This window comes from Thalassophryne amazonica, chromosome 11 (genome assembly GCF_902500255.1).
Source record: "Thalassophryne amazonica chromosome 11, fThaAma1.1, whole genome shotgun sequence".
NCBI classification, from domain to species: Eukaryota; Metazoa; Chordata; class Actinopteri; order Batrachoidiformes; family Batrachoididae; genus Thalassophryne; species Thalassophryne amazonica.
Window position 1 is genome coordinate 17,900,512 of NC_047113.1, and position 25,425 is coordinate 17,925,936.

A 25,425-nucleotide genomic window follows, 5' to 3' on the forward strand; every position below is an offset into this window, starting at 1 on the left:
CATATTTGTGAATATTTAAAAACCGCAGGTGAAATCAGGCTAAATTCCAAATGGTTATGACTTAAGTTCTCACAGCACATGGCACCAAAAATAAAACACAATATATCAAGATTTTCACAATTCTTTCTTTATTTAGAACAGTTATCGCATTTGATGCTTCATTTACCAGGGATGTGCACTATAATGAGAACAGCAAAAAAAAAAAGAAAAGAACCTATGGTCCAGAACACAGCAGGCATCAATGACAACAAATGTGGCATTGATTAAATGTCAAACCCAGCATGAAAAGAGGAGTTGGGATGGAGGCATGTTGCAAACTGGCTTCAGAGCAGCAGTGTGTGGACAGGTTAAAGAGGGCATCCTAAATGAACTGAACAATAAAGAGATAACAGGTAACCAGCTGAGCGACCAGCGATCTGCAGCACTTCCAGCTAATATGTGTGACTGGCTGAGATGGTGACCTGGGCTTGACTGAACAAATTATGTGAGCAATTTTCTTGATATTTTATATGCAAACCACAAATTGCATTGTTAATTTTTAATTTTATTCATTTTAAGTGTTATATATTGTGTGTCCTTATGAGTCAGTTACCCTCTTTCTGTGCAAAATTACAGAAACGTAGTTGGAGTGTCAACATTTAACTATAGTCTGCCCCAATGAAAAAGTATGCATTTTTTTTTAGCTAGGCTTATTTGTCCGGGGAGCACAAAAAAGAGCTCTATTTACATGTATTAGAATGTAACATGTTTGTATCCCTGAGCTTCTTCTGCATGTATCGCAATATTGTGAAACCTGGAACAAATATTCTACTTGTGTCTTGGAAGAGCAGATGATTACCTTGCCTTTGCAGACAATGCTGTGATCTTTGTAGAACCACTGGATTTCCTGGTGGGAGTGCACATAAAGTAAAAGGTTTGGATGAGGATTGAGAATAGGATTGTCTTGGATCAAGATGAAGATCCAGATTTTCAATGACATCCTGAACTCAGCCATCAGCTCACGCCCAGAGATGCTGTAGACTCCAAGCTAGGCCAAAGCTTGGAGTTACGCCAAGAAATATGTTTTATAGCACATTTAACAGAATATTCACATTTGTTCTTCTATACTGCTTAATCGATTGACAGCCATGATGTGGCTCAACTGTCAACCCATATTTGTCAAAGAGGAAGAGCAAGACCCTGCATGGCCTTGTTGGGATGAGTACACCCCCATTTTGGAGTTAACAAACCAAAGCTAATAGGATAAAATTGCTTTGGGGTTACTGTTGTTTATTAAAGCATATTTTTGGGGACTGGACAGTGATTTGCTTGATGGGTGGCTTTGGTGAGGTATTATAAATTCTGACCAATTTATTGCCTGAGCAACAGTGGGCTGTTCAGGTGAGTGTGGAGTGGAGCTAATTTAAATAAGCTACGATACCTGCTAACATGTTAACATTGCTAACATAAATAAAATTACACCAAAATTTCACACAGCAGAAATACTGGAGCACACACTTCATAGATGATGTGTTAGTTTATTTTCAGAGTGAGGCTGACAGCCTGACTGAGGCAAGTGTCTTAAAGCAATCATGATGGATTTAAACATTCACGTCTTTTTTAGATGTCAGTCTAGAGAAAGCCATCAGATCGATTCCCATCTGTGGCCCTTCTGTGTGGAGTTTGCATGTTCTCCCTGTGTTTGCGTGGGTTCTTTCTTCGTTGTCAGTCTTTAGAAGTTGCTCAGAAGCAGCTAACATTACCATGAGCCTTTCTGAGCTTTTTATTACAATATCTAATACCATGGCTAAAAGTAATTCTTCTTTTTGTGCTTTTTGCTGGATTGCAAACCATTGTTAGAAGTGCATACTGCTACCTACTGTATCGGAGTGTGAGGAATCATTGCATTAATTCTTCTAAGTCAATGCAATACACAACATGAAACAATAAAATGAAAAATTCAACAAGAGCAATCAAACATTTCTGACGTCTGCCAATCCAGATCATCTCCACAATTCAATGGAGTCTTCAATGCCCTTCATGTCGATCTATGGTGCAAATTTGGTGAGAATCCGTGAAGTAGTTTTGAGTTAATCCTTAAAAGCCTATAAAGTGAATTTCTGAGCCAGGATCTGGATCACCTCCAAAATTCAGTGGAGTCTTCCAAATTTGGTGAGAATCTGTAGTTTGTTTGTTTTTTTTTTTACATAATCCTTCAAAGCCTATATAAAGTGAAATCTTGATCCATATCTGGATCACCTCCAAAATTTAATGGAGTCTTCCATGCCCCCATATCTATCTGTGGTGAAAATTTTGTCAAAATTGTTGCAAAAGTTTTGACATAATCAGTCAGACAAATAAATAAATAAATAAACGCTGATAATTTTATTACGTCCTTGGCAGATGTAATAATAAAATGTACAAATTATATCTTAACACTGTCAGGAAAACCACAAGTTGGACAGTTTTAGCATAATTATACAGCGGTTCCAAAAGACTGACTTTGTAAAAATGGTGCCTAATAACTGAACCTTAGACTATGACTGTAAAACTTGGTTTCTTTGTTTTTTGATTTTCATTATTTATTTGACCTTCTTCATTTAGCATGTACAGCACTTTTTTCTTAATGAAAAAAAATCAATAAATCTATATATAATGCAAATGTTGATTGGTTGGGTGGTTGGAATGTTTAGAAGTTGGAAACTACTGGGCACAGTAAAGTAAAGTCTGGACACACCACATTGCACCATCTCAGCAGTACTGCACCAGCGTTGTGGGCCCTGATGTGTTACAACAATGCATGCACACAAAGCAGCACCCACTATGTCAACAAGGAACATAGTTACGGGGAAACAAACCTAGGTAAGCTAGAGAGTCACCACCCCAGACACTGCCCAAGCTCATAATTGGCCTGTTGGTGTTACGTGGCCCTGAAAGACACTGTACCAATCATCAGTCTGGTGACAGAATTTCACCTCACTTTGGAACCAGAGCAGTCATAAACTCCATGTTATGCACAAAGGGGTTTATGTTGTTTTTTTGGGCGTAGTTACAGTGCCATTATGCTACTACCTGGCAATTACTTTAGAGCTGTATTACTTGTATATTTTTTCCCCTTCATACACACCCTAGTGACAGCAAATGTCTCAAGAACCAAGATCAGAAACAAATTGCAACTATAGTTGCAAAACTGAGGAATGACATATGGAAACAGACAAGAGCCAATAGTATATTGCTATGTGATTAGATTAAATATGAACTGACACATTTCCTAAGAGTTGGGAATTCATTTTTGCAAACTCAGCTTTAATGTGGTTCTCAATAACTACTGCACCGCACCATGAAGGTTTTCTCTCCAGTTTGCATTTTTTTTTAATGTGTTACAAACATTTATCAACCAGCTGCCACACAGCTGTACACTCTCCGGGCCAACTGTTAAAAAAGACAGCTTACATTTGCCATGCGCTACTTTGTTATCACAACTCTCAAGATAGCTCAGCAGTCGATGTTGATATATGGCAGCACTTTGCCGAAAATCAGGCTGTCACTCATTCTGGAGTGTGCGTAAGCCAGTGGATTCCATTGCTATTGTTAATGCATCACAAGGTTTTAATCATCCAAAGGAAGTACAAACGTAGGACAGAACAACCCCCCCTTTTTTTTCAAAGAGAAATTCCTTATAGTTCAGCAGATAACTGAAACAATCCTTCAAATGGTGATAAGATACAAGCACCAAATTTGGCATAAATACTCCTTAGACATTACTCTTTGAAAAAAAAAAAAACTGGCCACTTGAATTTTCAATAGGCAGCCACATCAACCGAAGAATCACACAGGGGTGGAAATTTAAAAATGCTCCAATCATAGTAAAAACTATATCACATTATTTGCCTGATCATAAAAATTCCACTAAGGTATTGTTCGGACAATCTATGACTGAATGTTACAGAGTTATGGGGTAAAAACAGCAAAAATGGTGCCAAAGGTTTATACGAGGGCTGTCCGTAAAGTATAGGTCCTTTTTATTTTTTTCAAAAACTATATGGATTTCATTCATATGTTTTTACGTCAGACATGCTTGAACCCTCGTGCGCATGCGTGAGTTTTTCCACGCCTGTCGGTGACGTCATTCGCCTGTGAGCACTCCTTGTGGGAGGAGTCGTCCAGCCCCTCGTCGGAATTCCTTTGTCTGAGAAGTTGCTGAGAGACTGGCGCTTTGTTTGATCAAAATTTTTTCTAAACCTGTGAGACACATCGAAGTGGACATGGTTCGAAAAATTAAGCTGGTCTTCAGTGAAAATTTTAACAGCTGATGAGAGATTTTGAGGTGATTCTGTCGCTTTAAGGACTTTTCACGGTGCGAGACGTCGTGCAGCGATCTCAGGTGGCGTCATCAGCCTGTTTCAAGCTTAAAACCTCCACATTTCAGGCTCTGTTGATCCAGGATGTCGTGAGAGAACAGAGAAGTTTCAGAAGAAGTCGGTTTCAGTCAATTTCTCTGATTTTGGTAAAAAGTGATGGTATTCATTCTTTGTTCATTTTTGATAATTTTAACAAAGTTTTAACCTGACGCTTTAAGGTATGTCAAGTCTTTCGTATTTTTAAAAGAACTTCCGAGCTGAACTTTTCAAATTGATAGCGAATTTACAGAAAAGTGACTCTCCTTTTCTGTCAGCTATTTTGTTTTTTCAACGCTTTTAAAGTTTTAAGTTTTTCCTAAATTCACAAGGATTTTTAATCTGGCTCCAACAACTTTGTAAAAGCTACCAGAAACCATTTTCAACAAACACCTTCCACCTCTGGGTTCCTGCAAGCTGACGACTGTGCTGATTTCAAAACATCAGCCATCCTGTCGGTAAAGCTGAGACAAGCCTTTGGGATCGCCTGGGGAGACTGCTGAGTTAACCCCTTGACCCAAGTAAGCACCAAGGACGGTTGGACGGACAGACGGACGGATCCCTCTGAACCACCATCTCACAGACCAGCTAAGTGACCCAGTTAAAGGTTCCAGGAAAGGGTTTGCTGTCAATGGATACAAAGTGGCTTCCTTTTAAGCATATTCATGTTTGTTTAATATTTTTCTTAATAATTGGCTTCAGATTTCATCTCTACACTCTAATCAGATTTATTCACTTAAAGTCTTTAAAGCTTTATCTCTCTCTCTTTCAACGTCTCATGGGTGAGTAACAAAATTGTTTCCATGAATGAACTTATTTAATCACTGTCCACAAAAATGACAGTAAACTGTTCATTACTTGTAAATAAATTGTAAATATTTCTGCTGTGGTTCATTTTGTGTTCAGAAGGAAACCATATTATTGGTTGGACTAATAAAAATAATAATTCACATTCTCACTCTTCACATTAAAACAGTCCAGCCACACACACACACACACACACACACACACACACACACACACACACACACACACACACACACACACACACACACACACACACACACACACACACACACACACACACACACACACACACACTCATCTTCAACCACTTACTCCAATTAAGGGTCATGTGGAGGCTGGAGCCTATCCCAGCAGTCATAGAGCGCAAACAAAGAAACAGACAAACAAACACATTCACAAAGTTTCCACCCATCCTGCATGTCTTTGAATGTGGGAGGAAGCTGGAGCACCCGGAGGAAACCCACACAGACACACAGATAACATGCAAACCTCACCCAGAAAGGCCACGAGTAGGAATTAATCCCATGACCTTCTTGTTGTGAGGCAACAGTGCTAACCACTAAGCCACCGTGCTACCCTAATAATAATAAATTTAATTGTAAACAATGTCAACAATGTCAACAATTCAAAATAAAAACTTAAGTGCAAGTTATAATCACAATCAAATTATGATATAAATACAATTTGATTCATTAATATAATTGTAATCTTAGCTGTAATAACACAACTCATGACTCATATGTAGAAGTACATAAGTGGGTGTTTAGCTTGGCTTTAAATACTTCAACACAACATGCCTGCCTGATGTAAATAGGCAGGCTATTCCACAAAGCTGGTGCACAGAAGGAAAAAGCTCACTCACCAAAGGACACCAAATCCACTGTCATTACTTCATAAAAGTCACCAAAACCAAATTACCTCAGGAAGTGTGCTGAAGAGCGTGAGACCTCACCCAATCCTCCTTCACAGACTGTGGCGTCAAACCTGGAGCGGTCTCTGCGTCCGTAATGGTGAGATTGTTCTCCTGATGTCGATCTCACACGTCTGCTCACAAGGTCGAGTCTCTGGCAATCACACACTGTGCATTCAAGGTTTAAATGCAGCAATCTCTGATCAAGACAGAATACACCACAGCTGTGAGTCCTGATGACCTGCACGTGAAAACAAGCCTCAGGTGTTCAGGGTGAGGTCTTAATGCTCAGCCACTCAGTCCTGAATGCATACCACCTGCTGGGAGAAACAAAAACCAAGCCAGCCAAACACCCCAGCACACAACAGTACCCCACCCTCACAGGAAGCCTCCTGGCGACCACACGAACCTGGGCCAGAAAAAACACCCCCCTCCAGGGACCATAGCTGGAATGTTGGCTGGGAGCAAAAAACATCTCCTGCAACTTCAGTCTCAGCTCTGTGTGCTGACTATCCAGCTGGGAAAGCCTGTTGCCAAGAGCCAAGCGTTACTGCGCTCTGAAGACAACTCCGTCAGCTGCTCAACCTACAATGTTAAGCTCTTCATGTGGTCATTGATCATCTCAATGTTGAGCTTCTCTAGTTCTTCCTTCAGCTGGATAATGCAAGCTTCCAGCCGCCTCCTCTCCTCTGCCAATAGGGAACTTCATGTTGAGACTATCAATCCCATCTTGGAGCTTATCTTTTCTCACCCTGAGCCTGTCTGCAGTAGACTGCTCCTCCTGGGTGTGTAGCATGTCTCCCTCCATGGCTTTAAGCTTCTTATCACTGTCTTTAGCATCATTAACTGCTTCATCCCTGGACATTTACAGCTCTTCCAGTCCTCTTATCTGATCTTTCAGTCGGGCCTGCAGTTTCTTCAGCTGCTATAAGACATCGCGATTTTCATTAGCATCTTCAAGAAGGCCTTCAAGCCCTCCCAGATCCAGCTCCCATGTCTTCTTGGCAGAGTGGGCCTGGGAACATTGCCTGCATTCATCCTCCAGCTGAATCTTCATCCCCCCCAGTCGCTGCTCCATGGCACGCTCGGACCTCTCCACACTATGAACTCTTTCTGAAGTCATCCGTCTCAGTCTTGAGCACGTTATTAAATCGGTCAAGTTCATCTTTCAGGTCTGTAAGAGTCTTTAACTCTTGCCAGGGTCAACACTTTTGTCTCCTTCTCCCTGGCCTCCGCTTCGGCACGATCATACTCCTCTGCACATAGAGTAGCAATACGTTTCTCTTTGGCCCACATCTGGTCAGACTTCCTTTGCTTCCTCTTCAGAATGGAGACGATCTGCCGAAGGTGGTCCTGGTCCACAATGAGGTCATCCGACTCTTGCTGCAAACGGATTCCTGTCTTATCCAGTTTGACCATAGGCTGAACTTTTCTACTCCAGCTGCCGCTGAACACCGTCCAAACTCCCATTGGATTCACTTGAGGCCCTCTTCAGCCTCCTCTACTGACAAGGCGTCCTATCCTGCCTTTGTCTTCCTTTCAGTCAGCTGGGTCTAGAGAGTAGAGACTGGCTTCTCCAGAGTCTTCTTGCTCTCTTCCTCTTCGTTCAGCCTCTCCCGCAAAATATTCCCCTCATCCTCCATCTGCCCTAGGCGTATGGAGAAGGAAGGTGTCCCATGGATTTCCTCTTGGAGCAGCTCCTGAGTATCCTGCAACTAAGACTCCAGTGCAGAGATATCTTTTGTTGAATTTGATGGTCTTGCCGTCTGCTTCAGTTAGCAGACCTGTTAGGGTCTCCACCTCTGACTGCATCTTTGCATTCATTTCTGTCAACTCTTGCTTCTGTCGTTCACTTTGCTCAATTTTGGCCAGGAGTTCTTGAACCTGTGCATTCAGCCATCTTTCGACTATGTTTTAGAGTCTGCTTAGTCAAAAAACAAAAAGAAAAACCCCAATAACCCCCCCACGGAACACCACAACCAAACCCCAGGGGTGCAAACTGGGAGAAAAGAAAAAACAACCATACCAACACCCCCCCTCCCCAGAGGACCGTCCCATCAAACCCCGGGAAGAGGACAAAAGAAAAAACAAACACGACCCAAACTTAAGCTTGCAAAAAAAAAAATCTAACCCCCCCCACCCCCCCCGGACGACATGTAGGGACCAACACCCCCCAGAGGACATCCCGCCCGCTCCAGGAGTAATAACCACAGCCAAGGTCCCTCTGGGATCCAAAGTCACCCACGGGGGCTCCCAGCGCCTCCCAGAGGACCGTTCCATCAAACCCCAGGAGACACCCCCCCCATGACTAACAGACCCAGCCCCGGCCGTCTACGGCTAGATGGTCCCACAGTCATTTCCCCCCCAGAGGACACCACAGTCACACCCTGAGGGCAGAAACTGGGGGAAAAAAAAAACATACAAACAAAACAACAACCCCAACCCCACCCCCTCAGCACAGTGGAAACTGGATGTACGTCCAGTGTCACCAACCATGACTATACCCCAAAAGTCAACCGGGAGGAGTGGAACAGCGGTAATGGCGTACGGCACAAGACGGCGCCACCCCTCCGACTTTTAAACCAGCCACCAGCTGCGGGTATATTCCACTGCCCCAAACCTCAGCTACGCCGATGGCGTACGGCTCAAAGGCACGCTGAAGCCGGAGGTGGAACAGGGAATTAACAAAAAACACCCCTAAACCCCCCCCCACCTGGGTGCAGAGGTTACCTGGGAAACGCCCAGCATAACTGAACTGCACCACCCCAGCAACGCCAATGGCAAATGGCACAGAGGCGCGCCAAGGCTGGAGGTTGTAAAGGGAATAAAAAAAATAAATACCCCAACACCCCCCCTCCCGGGTGCAGAGGTTACCTGGGAAAGGCCCAGCATAACCGAACCACACCACCCCAGCAACGCCGACAACGTACGGCTCAAACGGCTGGGGCCGGAAGAGAAGACAGGGAAAAAAACATACCCCAACCCCCCCCCCCCTCCCGGGTGCAGAGGTTACCTGGGAAACGCCCATCATAACCAAACTGCACCACTCCAGCAACGCCGACAACGTATGGCTCACACGGCTGGAGCCAGAGGAGAAGAGAGGGAACAACAAAAACAAAAAAAAAGAGAAAAAGAAAAAAAACAACCCAATTACCCCCCCATCACCCCCCAGAGGACCGTCCCATCAAACCCTGGGAGGTGTAACCAAAAGAAATAAAAAAAGAAAGACCAACAGACAAACATAAAGTCACCTGGGTCAAACTATGCTCCAGACAGCCTGCATTTTCAACTCCAGACCACAGACAGTGCTTTAAACCCACAAAAACAACAAATTAACCCCTGATAAAAACACCTCATACTAAAACAAGAAACAGATAATAGACCAATAAAAAAATAACATTGGCCTACATTGTCAAGTGCAAAGAATGGAAAAACAGTGTTTTCCATCCTTTGAACCTGGATGGTAATGTGACTCTGTCACCAACAGAGGGAGCCAAAGTGCCAAATAAGAAAATCCCCGTGGTAACAGAGTAAAAACCCATTCACACTGCTGTAAACGACAGCAGGTAATAACAAACAGCTTAAAGTGCAAACTAAATACCACCGGGGCTGCTACAACAGGCGTCGGAGCCAGCTGCACAGGAGGAGACGGGGCTACAGCTGTAACAGCGGGGTGCGACGCGACCCAAGCTGTGAACTCCGCCATGCGCGCACCAACGTGCACAACCCGCACCCGCAACTGATCCCGGATCAACTCCAACATCTGCTGCAGCCTTCCCAGCAAAAATACCGTCTCTGCTTCCGCTGGTCCATTGTTAAATGGCCAGAGACTACTGTTATGTGTCGGACGCGGTCGGAGCACCGACCCAGCGTTTGACAGGACCCAGCACGAAATAAGCAGAGCACGGTTCAAAAGATAACAGAATTTAATAATCATAATGAGTGCAGTGATAAACAACCAAAAATGTCCACGGTCTGGTGAGGTGAAAACATGGCGCGCTCTCACCAGCGCAAACAGTCCGGAGCCACAACAGTTCGGACCCAGGGACCCCACCGACACCCCCCAGGTGGCCGCGACAAACCGAGTCTGTGAAGAAAGAAAACATGAGGTGAGTCCAACACTCTCCACCCAGAGAGACACAGCTCAAAAGGGTGCACACAATCAGCAAACACTTCCTGGCTTAAATATATATCAGCTTCTCACCCTGCAGGCACGGAACAACTCAGTTCAAATCTCCACTGCAGCAGAAGCTGATTAGACAATTAGCATAACGTGACAGCTCACTAACACAAGGTGTGAGGGACACCAAATCCACTGTCATTACTTCATAAAAGTCACCAAAACCAAATTACCTCAGGAAGTGTGCTGAAGAGCGTGAGACCTCACCCAATCCTCCTTCACAGACTGTGGCGTCAAACCTGGAGCGGTCTCTGCATCCGTAATGGTGAGATTGTTCTCCTGACGTCGATCTCACACGTCTGCTCACAAGGTCGAGTCTCTGGCAATCACACACTGTGCATTCAAGGTTTAAATGCAGCAATCTCTGATCAAGACAGAATACACCACAGCTGTGAGTCCTGATGACCTGCACGTGAAAACAAGCCTCAGGTGTTCAGGGTGAGGTCCTAATGCTCAGCCACTCAGTCCTGAATGCATACCACCTGGTGGGAGAAACAAAAACCAAACAGCCAAACAACCCAGCACACAACACCTCTGTTGATTTGACGAAGAAACCTCAAGCAGACCAGACACAAAGGCGTGACCCGCTGCTTGGGCCATGCTACAGACACAATTTACAAAACAATTTACAAAACGAATATACAGGAAATGTTGTCGGTGCACTGGACAGGAGGGTTACACAAACAGACACCACACCCATCTCTCAAACAGAGAGGAAAAAAAAAAAACAGAATCAGGCAGCAGAAAGACAACAAATACAGTATTTTTTTGTCAGCATTAAGCAACAAGAGAAACAGAAGAAACACTAAGGTGATCACCAGCCACTAGCCCTAAGCTTCACTAAAAGACCAAGACTTTAGATAAAGTTGTGGCCGTGGTCCGCTCTGTTTACTAATAAAATTAATTTAAAAGGGTAGAAAGCATAGTAACATACTATGCCAGTATGCTAGCTATACAAAAGGAAAAATAAGTGCGTCTTAAGTCTGGACTTGAAAGTCTCTACAGAATCTGACTGTTTTATTGATGCAGGGAGATCATTCCACAGAACAGGGGCAGGATAAGAGAAAGCTCTATGACCCGCAGACTTTTTATTCACCCTAGGGACACAAAGTAGTCCTGAGAACGCTGAGCCCCGGCCGATACGTAGGGTTTAATTAGATCACCTAAGTACGGAGGTGCCAGTCCATGAACAATTTTATGGGCTAGTAGCAGAACCTTAAAATCTGATCTCACAAGGACAGGAAGTCAATGAAGAGATGCCAAAATGGGTGTAATCTGGTCAAACTTTATGCTTCCTCTCAAAAGTCTGGCAGCAGCATTTTGAACCAGTTGGAGACCCCTGATGATGGACTGCGGTAAACCAGAAGATAGAACATTGTAGTAGCCCAATCTGGAAGAAACAAACGCATGAATCAAGGTGTCAGCATCAGCCACAGACAGGATGGGATGAATCTTCACTATATTTCACAGGTGGAAGAAAGCACACCCTCATAATATCTCTGATGTAGCGGTCAAAAGACAATGTAGGATCAAAAATTACCCCAAGGTTCCCCACTTTATCAGTGTGATGTATGAAACAAGAGCCTAGGCTAAGCGTTAGCTGGTCAAATTGATGCTGATGTCTCACTGGACCAAGAACCATTATTTCAGTCTTATCAGAGTATAAAAGTAGGAAGTTGCGAGACATCCAGCTTCTCATTGATGCAAGGCAACACAGGTTCTTCAGACACACACCATGTCTCCTGCCCTGCCTCCTCTGCATCCAGCTAGGCTGAAATGAACCAAACAAGAATGTAGATGCTGGGCAAACATGAAATATCCAGCGATGCCAGTGTTGCAAACCAAACAGGCGCCCCTAAAAAGTTAAAAAGTGGTCCACCCTGCCTTTACTGCCCATGCATCATTTGAGACCACAGCAGCTTGTCTGAGATGGACTCTCTTCACCCAAAGTGATGAAAGGGAATAATGTGATTATTAACCATCAGATGACAAGGTAAAACCTCTTAAATCATTCTAAAGTCAGTTTTAAGCAGAAACAAGGCTGTTTTAAGCAGAAACGAGGCGATAATCGGTGATGCCTTGAAATGATGGAGGCGCTGTGAACCCATCAGCTAGTAGCTCATGTAGTTGCAGTGCTCTGATCACTTCCTCCATCTTTTATTATGAAATAATGCTGAATTTATTTGAAAATGATCGTTGTCTGTTGCTGAGACAGAAGTGCAGTTTTAAGCAGAAACGAGGTGATAATTGGTGATCCTCAGCCGAAGCACAGAAATGACGCATGCGCAGTGAAGGCAGGGCAGACTGATTTTTAGAGGGGACCATTCGGTCTGTGACATCGGCAAAATAAGCCAAGTCATCCCAAATGAATAGCAGTTTCACCATCACTATTGATCATCCTCAGTTGTGTCCTCACACGCACACCAGAGCCTTTACCGCTGGGACCTCTGCTACGGGTCCTCTTCTGTGGTACATAGGTTCATTCACGCATCATAATTCCACTGGTACCGAGGCCAGAAATGAGGGAGGCTTGAGGTCTGTTCATGATCCACACAAAAACTTTGTAGAGAGTTCAAAATAGTAAAAAGTGCCTGGTGCTCATACACTAACAATGACTGAGTAGTTATCATCAGTGAAGACACAACTATACGAGGTCTATTAGAAAAGTATCCTACCTTTTTATTTTTTTCAAAAACTATATGGATTTGAATCACGTGCGATTACATCAGCCAACCTTGAACCCTCGTGCGCATGTGTGAGTTTTTTCACACCTGTCAGTTACGTCATTTGCCTGTGGGCAGGCTTTGAGTGAGGAGTGGTCCACCCCTCCCGTCGGAATTCCTTTTTCTGAGACGTTGCTGAGAGACTGGCGCTTTGCTTGATCAAAATTTTTTCAGAACCTGTGAGGCACATCGAAGTGGACACCATTCGAGAAATTCAGCTGGTTTTCGGTGAAAATTTTAACGGCTGATGAGAGATTATGGAGTGTTACTGTCACTTTAAGGACTTCCCATGGAGCGGGACGTCACGCAGCCCTCCGAGGCGCCGTCGTCAGCCTGTTTCGAGCTGAAAACCTCCAAATTTAAGCCTCTGTTGACCCAGGATGTCGTGAGACAACAGAGAACTTTCAGAAGAGATCAGGATCAGCAGTTTATCCGGACATTCCACTGTTAAAGGAGATTTTGTAATGAAAAACGTGCGGACGGATTGGCGCGTCAGCAGGCAGCCGGCGCGGTGCGCCGCCACAGGAAAAACACCTCCATGTTGATAACCATTTGTAAAATCCAGGCGGCTTTTGATGGCTTTCAGTTGAGTGAGTATCTGAGAAATTGTTTAACAGCTGGACATGTTCCAACTTGTCCTTAAGGCTTCCAACGGAGGTGTATTTTCTGTGGTGGCGCACCGTGCTGGCTGCCTACCGATGCTCCAATCCGTCCGCATGTCTTTCATTACAAAATCTCCTTTAACAGTGAAATGTCCGGATAAACTGCTGATCCCGACCTCTTCTGAAAGTTCTCTGTTCTCTCACGACATCCTGTGTCAACAGAGGCTTAAATTTCGAGGTTTTCAGCTCGAAACAGGCTGACGACGGCGCCTCGGAGCGCTGCGCGACGTCCCACTCCATGGGAAGTCCTTAAAGCGACAGTAACACTCCATAATCTCTCATCAGCCATTAAAATTTTCACTGAAAACCGGCTGAATTTCTCGAATGGTGTCCACTTCGATGTGCTTCACAGGTTCTGAAAAATTTTGATCAAGCAAAGCGCCAGTCTCTCAGGAAGTTCCCAGACAAAAGAAATCCGACGAGAGGGGTGGACCACTCCTCACTCAAAGCCGGCCCACAGGCGAATGACGCAACCGACAGGCGTGAAAAAACTCACGCATGCGCACGAGGGTTCAAGGTTGGCTGATGTAATCGCACGTGATTCAAATCCATATACTTTTTGAAAAAAATAAAAAGGTCGGATACTTTTCTAATAGACCTCGTACATAAAAAACAATTCATAAAAAAATGTAGATGAATTGAGAACAGGAACAGAGAGGCGACATGCCGTGACATCGGGCACATCTTTAAACTTAGTAGGATAGGATTAATAAATGGAATAGTTTTGACTGTGTTGCATGCTTGGTTTGTAAAGTAAAGGTTAAACAATGTCGGCATCCATTGGATTCCTTGACATGTGGCATATGCTACCCTGTAACATGATAACTAAGCATGATACACAATGCAAACTATTCCTTTTTAAAACCATATTCACTCAACTAATAATTTGCATCACTTTTTACCAAAATTGGAGCAACTTTAACTTTTGACCCCTGTACAAATTGAAACAGACCTTTGTCACCATTCTTGCTGTTTTTACCCCATAACTCCAGAACATTCATTCACAGATAGTCCAGACTATACCTTTGTGGAATCTTTATGATCAGACAAATAATATGGAATACCTTTCAAAATGACTGGAGCAATTTAAAATTTTGGACCCTGTGTAATTGTTCGATTGACCCCTTCTTGGCCGCCTATTGAAAGTTGATGTGGCTACTCGGCATTTTTAAACGAATACTGTCTAAGGAGTCTGTGTGCCAAATTTGGTGCTTGCATCACCATTTGAAGCATTTTTTTTCAGTTATCCGCTGCACTAAGAAATGGAATTTCCTCATCCTGATCATCACTGTGTCACTTGTCAGACTGCAGGTCATTGCTCAGCTCTCACTGTTTTTAATCCCTTTCCACAATTGTTTCCTCCAGCATTCTTCAACAGACACAGCGTAATGAGAGACAAAGATGCTTGTTAGTTATGTAAACAGAAGCCTAATGTGATCCTGCATATATGGACATAATATGAGGCCAAGTAAAATCACAGACAGTGAATGTCAGACTCTGTGGGTTTATGGTTATTGTCTGGTGGCAAAGAAATACCAAGCCATGACTCACCAAGCACACACTGTGAAATGGAAGCTATGGATAGTATTTAAAACATGTGTCTGGCTTAAGTTGACACCAAAGAATGTTTAATGCAGATCACGACAACCCCATCAACAGATGCTGCTTGTTCTGTCAAATCAACCAACCATGTAACAGCTGGACATTCTTTGGTCATACTACAACTACAAGCAATGTATGTACATGCCAGTGTACGTACAGACCTGATTGTGACTGCAGTATGAATTCAGAAATTGCACAGTCCGAGTTCTTTTACAGTTTATTATTAGGGGAGGTGATGGTCTAGTGGTTAAGTGTTGGGTTTGAGACCAGAGGATCCTTGGTTCAAATCCCCACCTGACTGGAAAATCACTAAGGGCCCTTGGGCAAGGTCCCTGCTCCCTTAGTTGCTGCTGGTGTGTAGTGAGCGCCTCGTATGGCAGCACCCTGACATCGGGGTGAATGTGAGGCATTACTGTAAAGCACTTTGAGCATCTGATGCAGATGGAAAAGCAGTATATAAATGCAGTCCACTTACCATTTTACCATTAATCTATATTAAAATAGCCAAGTGGCCTCTGTGGGCATGTGTGTGTGCGCGTGTGTGTATGGCTTTGATCACAGAAAAACTGACATTTGCCATTTGGTATGCTTATGTATTGTGGGTCAAGGATGAACACTGCAAAAACAAAGTTGATGGGACTAATATTTTTGTATAAATTAGCAATATTGTCTTACATTGAAAAATAGACATTTTGCTGCAATGCACCATGGGAGTTCAGGGCTTTGGGGTTTTAAATGTTGTTATTGTGGTTCATGTAAATTTAACAGTGTTGTTAGTGTTATTGATTTATTGTGTTTTTGTAGTTCAATTGGTTTCATCAGTTTAGTTAAGTGTCATGTTGCCGTTACCATAACTTAGTTAAGTGTCATGTTGCTGTAACCATGAGTAAGAAGTGTAGTGTTTGATGTTTTCTGCCATGTTTTGTCTGTTTGTGGGTGTGTAAAAATAAAAGTACCTGCTTGTGGCATAATGCAGAAAAGACAAAAAAAAAAAAAACTCTGCGTGTGCATGTAAAACTCAATCACGGACAAGCTGGGGAGAGCTGACATTTGCCATTTGGTATGCTCATAATCTTTGTGTCTAAACGTAGATTTAGATGATGTTGATTACAATGTTTTGCTTTATTTATATGTATTTGTTGTTGAAATTTGTCAACAGCATAATTTTGCATGAAAGATGGTGTGAATGGGAATGGATAAGAAAAGGAGCCATTCGAAAATAGAATTTTTGTGCTAATCCATCTTGAATTTCTCCAATTTGGTCTGAGATAGCGTGTCAGAAATACCACCACTGGATTCCTTGACCTGAAAAACATAAGTTTAAGACAACAAGATTATGATTCTAGCATAATTAAAAGTTAAGATATGATGAAAACCACATTTTTGAGAATCACTTCCTTTGACATGGTTGATGGTATTACTGAATATGTGTTAAAATTCCATAGTGCATCGGTTTATGCATTGTTGCCAGTCAGATTTGGATAATGGACATGGACATGTTTAGGAGTCACACACAAAAAAAGTGTTTTTGCTCTGCCATGGGGGGTAGTGGCATGGGGATGGGTTTCAGCCAGCAGCCTAAAACCTTTCGGGAAACATTGAGGCCCCATGTAGTACAGTATGTAATGCCAACTTTCTGATCGACATTTCAGAACAATGCTTCTAAATCTAGGCATTACAAATAATTTGAAATGTTCGGCAGCAGTGTTTTTGAGTTATCCTTTGCTAATCTGCAGCACTTGCAAAATGTTTTCATACTAGCCACACGTTTTCTTTATTCTTTAAAGTAGACCTGCATTGAAATAAATGTGGTCAGATCTCAGAAAGAAATAGCTGATATGTATTTATAAGACCCTTATGAATGCAGTAAAGTAAATCTGTAAGCCCAAATTTGTAATTCAGCGGAGAAATCTTCGTTTAAAAATGACAAAGCTAAAATTTGGCCCTCCGCAAAAACTGTTTGTACATCCGGGACACTGCAGAAGACGGAGCGCTAGCGCCTTGAGTCCGATCCCGCATTGAAATTGATTTTATCTGTTAGTAATGTTACTGTTATACACATCCTGGTTTCAACATCCAAACATTCACCCATTTTAATTTGTTGATTCCATTTCAAATACATGTTTTTTTTCTAAAATTATCTTCCTTAACTCTAACTGGAAGAAAATCTCTACAACTTGATATAAATTAATTAAAATATGAAATCCAGCTTCCTGATGAAGTGGTGTAGAGGAGGATTTTCTTAAAAAGAAGACCTGAAAGTTCAGCTACAATTTGACAGAAATACATTTGAGATTAAAGCCTAGATTTGATGTTTTGGTGAAAGAAACTTTTGTTTTTCTTAATAACTGATGTAAATAAAGTCCAAGACATATTGTTCATGTTTCCATCCCCCAACTTGTCTAAAGAAAACTGGCAATAAAACTGATTATTATTTACAGGTTTTATCACGTTTTAGAGATTTGCTTTCAGTTTGAGTTTGAGAAAGATAATTTTATAAATTTTCTTTCTTTATTTTTTTGTATTTCTTGTATTTGAAATGGCATAAACAAATTAAAATGTGTGAAATTCCAAGTGTTCCATACTTTTGGAGGGCACAGTATCCTAACCTTATGATGAGTGGAAAATGAGTGTGGTATTATTACTGTTTTGTTTAAGAGTGTTTGTTTATTTTTCACTGTTGCTGCACTTTGTGTCAAATCATAGTCATATTGTTTATCAAATTCATATGAAAATTCAGTAAGGTATATCTTGTTGTGAAAGTGTAGGTACACGGACCCACAACAGGGGGCGCAATGAACGGACAATGGAGAAAAGTAAGAACAAGTTTTACTGTTGTGAAAATAGCACAACTGATACAACAATTAGCAATTTGGAGATGTAAGCCGAAATCTGCTGGTGTCTTGTGGGCAGGCCCGAAGGTAGGAGACGTCCGTCCTAGTTGAACCGGAACCACCCAGATCTCCTCTGCCACCGAAACCCAGAAGTACTGGAACCGCCAAGTCCCGAATTCCCAGGTGGCCACTGCCTCCGCTCGTCGGATCCGGTACTGCTGGCGGGAAAGAACACAAACACACAGGGTGGGATGCGACCGCACCCGGTAGATGAGAGGGGCAAAGCCGCCTCCACCTCTTGTCACACTGAAGCAAGTACTGAGTACACTGAGTACTTATCTGAACACAGATATATGTTGCAGAGGTGATTACCTGAAACTCAAGGTGATATCTCGGCACTGAGGTGGAGACGCTGTCCTGCTGATATACCTCCGTACTGAGTGAAGTCAGCTGTGTCCAGTAATGGGTGACAGCTGTCACCCTGGCTGCTCTCATCAGGCGGCGGCGCCCTCTGGTGCCTGGAGCCCGCACTCCAGGCAGGGCGCCCTCTGGTGGTGATGGGCCAGCAGTACCTCCTCTTCAGCGGCCCACACACAACATATCTTCTATTATACATTCCAAATCTAAGGTGGAACGCTACTAGTGTTGACTAAGGTACACCTAAATATCTTTAAAAAAAGAATCAGGGATGGTAAGTTGAAAGCTTTTTTATCCCATGGGAACTCTCCCTACCCTCCTAAGCGGCTCAAGAATATGGACAGCATGTATATAAGTGACATTTACGTGACAGTTTATATGACAATATTCAGATACGATAATTTGGCCATATTGTACAGCCCTACTGTCAACTAGCTGAAAACCTTGAGTATTAATTTAAATCTACATTTAAAAAAATGGTTAAAGTGGCAGAGGGTTAAGAGGGCTGTAATGAGGGGGGTCAGCTGAAAAGCAAAAAAAGAAAAATGCTTAAAAAGGTGGAGAGTATGGGGGGCAGAGCCCCTCCAGAAGCTGAAAGGCAAAATAAGGAAAATGCTTAAAAATGTGGGGGTCTGGGGGGCTCCCCTCCCCCACAGAAGCTAAAAGGTTTTAGTCATGCTCATGCTCCCAAGAACCATTTTACTGAAAAAAGTCTGAAGGACCTAAAGGAAATGGTTAGATGGTGAGGAGCTTTTCCAAGTATGTGAGAGGCAAATAAAGAAAACTGCTTAAAAAGGTGGGGGTTCTGGGGGGGCTGGAAGGTTTTTGCCTTGCTAATACTAATACTAATGCTCCCCTGAAGCATTTACTCAAAATAAGTCTGAAGAACCTAAATGACATGGTGAGATGCTGACAAACTTCGCTCGTTCATGTGACAAGTGACAAAGTGACAAAGTTGTTGTGTGGGCCGCTGAAGAGGAGGTACTGCTGGCCCACCACCACCAGAGGGCACCCTGCCTGGAGTGCGGGCTCCAGGCACCAGAGGGCGCTGCCGCCTCACAGGAGCAGCCAGGGTGACAGCTGACACTCATCACCTGTGACAGCTGTCACCACTCATCTGATCTGCATCGGTATATCAGCAAGACGTCATCTCCACCTCTTTGCCGAGATATCGTTCTATCTGAAAGGTAATATCCTCAGCCTGACTGCTTGATAGAAAGCCCTTTTTGTGATTTTTGTGAGTGATAACAGACTTTTTCTCCAACGAGAGGTGGAGGTAGCTTCCCTGCCGTGCAGATTGCTGGGTGCAGACGCACCCACGTTTAATTGTGTTTTTGTTCCTCGCCAGCAGTACCAGGTCCGACACGCGGAGGCAGTGGCCACCTGGGAGTTCGGGACTTGGCGGCTCCAGTATTCCCGGGGTCTGGTGGCGGAGGAAATTGTGTGGTTCCAGTTCTGCTTTGGACAGGCGTCTCCTATCTTCGAGCCTGCCCACACGACACCTTGTAATTTGACCTTTGATCTATTGTGTAATCTGTTGTGTTTGTTGTGCACGTTCACAACAGTAAAGTGTTGTTATTTGACCTATTCCATTGTCCGTTCATTTGCGCCCCCTGTTGTGGGTCCGTGTACTTACACTTTCCCAACAGGATATCTCGGCCAATGTCATGGATCCCGAGGGGCGTCAACCGGCTGTTGAACGGCCAATGGAAGAACAGGGCGCACAGGCGCCCGCAGGAGGAATGATCGGTGAGTTGCAGCGGATCCTCACCGTTTTCACGGCTCGGTTGGATTTAATGACCGAGCAGAACGTCCTCCTTAACCGCAGGGTGGAGGCTCTCGCCGCGCAGGTGGAGGCGCGCCCTCAGGGCGCTGCTGCGGCTCTCCCTCCTGTCGACCCTGTGCGTAACAGTGACGTTCCACTGGTCGTTCAACAACCCCTCCCACCTTCCCCGGAAGCATACATAAGCCCTCCAGAGCCGTACGGAGGTTGTGTGGAGACGTGCGCGGACTTCCTTATGCAGTGTTCGCTCGTCTTCGCACAACGTCCTGTCATGTACGCGACTGATTCTAGCAAGATAGCTTATGTAATTAATCTGCTTCGCGGCAAGGCACGCGCTTGGGCTACAGCGCTTTGGGAGCAAAATTCACGGCTCCTTCTGACATATGATGGGTTTGTGAGGGAGTTCAGAACAGTTTTTGATCACCCAAATAGAGGAGAGGCCGCTTCAGCCGTGCTGCTGTCAATGAGACAGGGGCGCCGGAGCGCAGCTGCTTATGCAGTCGACTTCCGCATCGCGGCTGCGAGGTCCGGCTAGAATAACACTGCCCTCCGCGCCGCCTTCGTAAACGGACTGTCGTTGGTTCTGAAGGAGCTCCTGGTGGCTAAGGACGAACCGCGGGATTTAGACGGGCTTATTGATCTCGTTATACGATTAGACAATCGGTTAGAGGAACGCCGTCGGGAGCGAGGCGAGGGACGTGACCGGATACGCGCCGCCCCTCTCCCTTCCGGGTTCGAAAAGGGGCCGCCCTCCCCACGCTCCACAGCCGCAGCGCTTTGTGGGGCAACAGCTCCCCCTGTTGACGTTGTTAGGGAGACGCACAGGGCCAAAATGGGGAGGCTGATCCGTGGAGAGTGTTTTCTCTGCAGCTCAACAGAGCACACACAGAGAGACTGCCCCAGACGGCCAAAACGTCAACACTCGCCCTTAGAGACTGGGCTAAGGGGGGGTCAAGACATTCAAGTGAGACACACACAAATTGCCACACGACTCCCAGTCACAATCCTGAGCGGGGATTTAACCCTTCAAGCCCGTGCACTGGTGGACACGGGGTCAGAAGGGAATCTGCTAGACAGCAGATGGGCAAAGGAGGTAGGGCTCCCTCTGGTGGCGCTTCCTACGCCATTGCAGGTGTGGGCACTAGATGGCACCCTCCTCCCTTTACTCACACACAAGACACCACCAGTAACTCTGGTGGTGTCTGGAAACCACCGGGAGGAGATTGAGTTTTTTGTAACTCCTGCCACCTCCCGTGTGATTTTGGGCATCCCATGGATGTTAAAGCACAATCCCCGGATCGATTGGCCGTCTGGGGTGGTGGTTCAGTGGAGCGAAACCTGCCATCGGGTGTGTTTAGGATCCTCGGTTCCTCCCGGTTCCCAGGCTAAGGAGGAGGTCAAAGTCCCGCCCAATCTGACGGCAGTGCCAGTTGAGTACCACGATCTTGCTGATGTCTTCAGCAAGGATCTGGCACTCACCCTTCCCCCGCACCGTCCGTACGATTGTGCCATTGATTTGGTTCCAGGCGCTGAGTTCCCGTCCAGCAGGCTGTACAACATCTTACGACCTGAGCGCGAATCAATGGAGACCTACATCCGGGACTCATTAGCTGCCGGGCTGATCCGGAACTCCACCTCCCCGATGGGGGCAGGTTTCTTTTTTGTGGGCAAGAAAGATGGCGGACTTCGTCCATGTATTGATTACAGGGGGCTGAATGAGATTACGGTTCGCAACCGATACCCGTTGCCATTATTAGATTCCGTGTTCACCCCCCTGCATGGAGCCAAAATCTTTACTAAACTGGATCTTAGAAATGCGTATCACCTGGTTCAGATCCGGAAGGGAGACGAATGGAAGACGGCATTCAACACCCCATTAGGTCACTTTGAGTACCTGGTCATGCCGTTCGGCCTCACCAACGCCCCCGCGACGTTCCAAGCATTAGTTAATGATGTCTTGCGGGATTTCCTGCACCGATTCGTCTTCGTATATCTAGACGATATACTCATCTTTTCTCCGGATCCTGAGACTCATGTCCGGCATGTACGTCAGGTCCTGCAGCGGTTGTTGGAGAACCGGCTGTTTGTGAAGGGCGAGAAGTGTGAGTTCCACCGCACCTCTTTGTCCTTCCTGGGGTTTATCATCTCCCCCAACTCCGTCGCTCCTGATCCGGCCAAGGTTGCGGCGGTGAGAGACTGGCCCCAACCCACTAGCCGTAGGAAGCTGCAACAGTTCCTCGGCTTTGCTAATTTCTACAGGAGGTTCATTAAGGGCTACAGTCAGGTAGGTAGCCCCCTGACAGCCCTGACCTCACCAAAAGTTCCCTTCACCTGGTCGGATCGTTGCGATGCCGCGTTCAAGGAGTTGAAACGGCGCTTCTCGTCTGCACCCGTTCTGGTGCAGCCCGATCCTAGTCGCCAGTTAGTGGTTGAAGTGGACGCCTCGGACTCAGGGATAGGAGCTGTGCTTTCCCAGAGCAGGAAGACCGATAAGGTCCTTCACCCATGTGCCTATTTTTCCCTCAAGGTTGACCCCGGCCGAACGGAACTATGACGTCGGCAATCGAGAACTCCTTGCGGTGAAAGAGGCTCTTGAAGAGTGGAGACATCTGTTGGAGGGAACGTCCGTGCCATTCACGGTTTTCACTGACCACCGGAACCTGGAGTATATCAGGACCGCCAAGCGGCTGAATCCCAGGCAAGCCCGCTGGTCACTGTTCTTCGGCCGTTTTGACTTCCGGATCACCTACCGTCCCGGGACCAAGAACCAGAGATCGGATGCCTTGTCCCGGGTACATGAAGATGAAGTCAAAACGGAGTTGTCGGATCCACCGGAACCCATCATCCCGGAGTCCACTATCGTGGCCACCCTCACCTGGGACGTAGAGAGAACCATCCGGGAGGCCCTGGCACGAAGCCCGGACCCCGGAACTGGGCCGAAGAACAGACTTTACGTCCCACCAGAAGCTAGGGCTGCAGTCCTGGACTTCTGTCACGGCTCTACGCTCTCCTGTCATCCAGGGGTGCGAAGAACCGTGGCAGTTGTCCGGCAGCGCTTCTGGTGGGCGTCCCTAGAGGCCGACGTCCGGGATTATATCCAGGCCTGCACCACCTGCGCCAGGGGCAAGGCTGACCATCGTAGGGCCTCGGGTCTGCTCCAGCCGCTGCCCGTGCCCCATCGCCCCTGGTCCCACATCGGCCTGGATTTTGTCACGGGTCTCCCGCCGTCCCAGGGCAACACCACCATCTTCACGATAGTGGACCGATTCTCCAAGGCGGCCCACTTCGTGGCCCTCCCGAAGCTCCCAACAGCCCAGGAGACAGCGGACCTCCTGGTTCACCACGTCGTCCGGCTGCATGGGATCCCAACAGACATTGTCTCAGATCGCGGTCCCCAGTTCTCCTCGCACGTCTGGAGGAGCTTCTGCCGGGAACTGGGGGCCACGGTGAGTCTCTCATCCGGGTACCATCCCCAGACCAACGGGCAAGCAGAACGGGCCAATCAGGAGATGGAGCAGGCCCTGCGTTGCGTGACAGCCGCGCACCCGGCGGCCTGGAGTACCCATCTGGCCTGGATCGAGTATGCCCATAACAGCCAGGTGTCGTCAGTCACCGGCCTCTCCCCTTTCGAGGTATGTCTGGGGTACCAACCGCCTTTGTTTCCAGTGGTTGAGGGAGAGGTCGGTGTGCCCTCGGTCCAGGCCCACCTACGGAAGTGCCGTCGGGTGTGGCGTGCCGCCCGTTCTGCCTTGCTGAGGGCCCGGATGAGGTCAAAGGCCCATGCAGACCGTCGGCGGACCCCGGCCCCTGCGTATCGGCCAGGGCAGGAGGTGTGGTTGTCGACAAAGGACATCCCCCTCAAAGTGGACTCCCCCAAGTTACAGGACCGTTACATCTGTCCCTTCAAAATCCAGAAGGTCATCAGTCCAGCCGCAGTGAGGCTTCAGCTGCCGGCCTCACTGCGGATCCATCCTGTATTTCACGTGTCCCGAATCAAACCACATCACACCTCACCCGTCTGTACTCCGGGTCCGGCACCGCCTCCTGCCCGGATCATCGATGGCGAGCCGGCTTGGACTGTGCGCCGGCTTTTGGATGTCCGTAGGATGGGCCGGGGCTTCCAGTATTTGGTGGACTGGGAGGGGTACGGACCTGAAGAACGCTCCTGGGTGAAGAGGAGCTTCATTCTGGACCCGGCCCTCCTGGCCGATTTCTACCGCCGCCACCCGGACGAGCCTGGTCGGGCGCCAGGAGGCGCCCGTTGAGGGGGGGGTCCTGTTGTGTGGGCCGCTGAAGAGGAGGTACTGCTGGCCTACCACCACCAGAGGGCACCCTGCCTGGAGTGCGGGCTCCAGGCACCAGAGGGCGCTGCCGCCTCACAGGAGCAGCCGGGGTGACAGCTGACACTCATCACCTGTGACAGCTGTCACCACTCATCTGATCTGCATCGGTATATCAGCAAGACGTCATCTCCACCTCTTTGCCGAGATATCGTTCTACCTGAAAGGTAATATCCTCAGCCTGACTGCTTGATAGAAAGCCCTTTTTGTGATTTTTGTGAGTGATAACAGACTTTTTCTCCAACGAGAGGTGGAGGTAGCTTCCCTGCCGTGCAGATTGCTGGGTGCAGACGCACCCACGTTTAATTGTGTTTTTGTTCCTCGCCAGCAGTACCAGGTCCGACACGCGGAGGCAGTGGCCACCTGGGAGTTCGGGACTTGGCGGCTCCAGTATTCCCGGGGTCTGGTGGCGGAGGAAATCGTGTGGTTCTGGTTCTGCTTTGGACAGGCGTCTCCTATCTTTGAGCCTGCCCACACGACACCTTGTAATTTGACCTTTGATCTATTGTGTAATCTGTTGTGTTTGTTGTGCACGTTCGCAACAGTAAAGTGTTGTTATTTGACCTATTCCATTGTCCGTTCATTTGTGCCCCCTGTTGTGGGTCCGTGTACTTACACTTTCCCAACAAAAGTTTTTTATTCGGCACACAAAATATTCAAATAGAAAAAAAATGAACAATTCCACAAACAAACACAGACAAAACTAGTGAGTCCGAAAGGGTGTGGGCTGAAGCAAAGCTTATTAGCGCCCACCCCTGCTAGTACAAGTCCAACAATTCTAATCAGTCATA